Below are 1316 nucleotides of genomic sequence, written 5' to 3' on the forward strand. Positions count from 1 at the left end.
ACTTTTCTTCTCAATTTTCTGCTCTCATTGCTACTGCCCTAATTTAGGCCCTTTGTTGTGTGTGTGTGTGTGTGTGTGTGTTTATTGATTTTTCACAGAGAGGAAGGGAGAGAGATAGTTAGAAACATCGATGAGAGAGAAACATCGATCAGCTGCCCCCAGCACATCTCCAACTGGGGATGTGCCTGCAACCCAGGTACATGCCCTTGACCAGAATCAAACCTGGGACCCTTCAGTCCGCAGGCCGACGCTCTAGCCACTGAGCCAAACCGGTTTCGGCGATAAGCCATTGGTTCTGAACAGAGATACCGTCTGAAAATCTGAGTGATACCGGGCAGTCAGATATCAGATCATTGTAATTGCCCAACTATAAGATGTTCTAATAGACATTGCATATAAAAATTATTTTTCTAAGCTGAGATTCAAGAACAGAAGGAGAGGCCCTGGGCAGGCCAATGTGGCGCAGGTGGTTGCAGCATCATCCCGTATCCTGAAAGGTCAGGGCGCACGCCTAGGTTTTGGATTCAGTCCCTAGTTGGGGTGCATGCAAAGGGCGACCACATGATGCTTCTCTCTCACATTGATGTTTCTCTCTCTTTTCTGTCTCTCTTCCTCCCTCCTTTCCTCTCTCTAAGCATGTCCTCGGGTGTGGATTGAAAAAAAGTACTGTTGGGGAATAATATTGAGATCTGAAGGATGAGAAGACCCTAGTAAGAGTAGGAGGAAAACAAATGCAAAGGCTGTGGACCAGCAATGTTTTTGATGTATTTGAGGTATCCAGAGAAGGCCAATGTGTCTGGCCTGTGTAGTGAGCAAAGGGAATGGCATAAAATGAGTAAAAGCCAGATCATACAAGGCCACCTTAGTAAAGGGCTCAGGCAGTGTCCCAGGTGCAATGAGAAACTATTTGTTGTATGGAGAGTGGATTGGAAGAGAGCAAGAGTAGAAACTATTGCAGTGATCAAGGTACCAAATGAAGGTTGCCTGGACCAGAGTACTGGCAATGGAACTTGGAAGTGGTATATAAATTAGAGATGCACCTTGAAGGTAGAATTAAAACTGTTGAATTAGATGTTGGGGAAGGAAAGGAAGAGAAACCAAGAATGACTTGACGTTTCAGGAACTATTGGAACTATTACTTAGTATCATTACTTAGTATCTAAGTAATTACTAAGTATTAGCTATTACTAATTATTATTATTATTAGTAATTACTTAGTAATTATTATTATCTAGTAATTACTAAGTATTAACTATTACTTAGTAACTATTACTTAGTATCATTACTAAGGCAGGAAGACTGGGGGGTCAGGCAGA

The sequence above is a fragment of the Myotis davidii genome, unplaced genomic scaffold (genome assembly GCF_000327345.1).
Source record: "Myotis davidii unplaced genomic scaffold, ASM32734v1 scaffold571, whole genome shotgun sequence".
NCBI lineage: Eukaryota > Metazoa > Chordata > Mammalia > Chiroptera > Vespertilionidae > Myotis > Myotis davidii.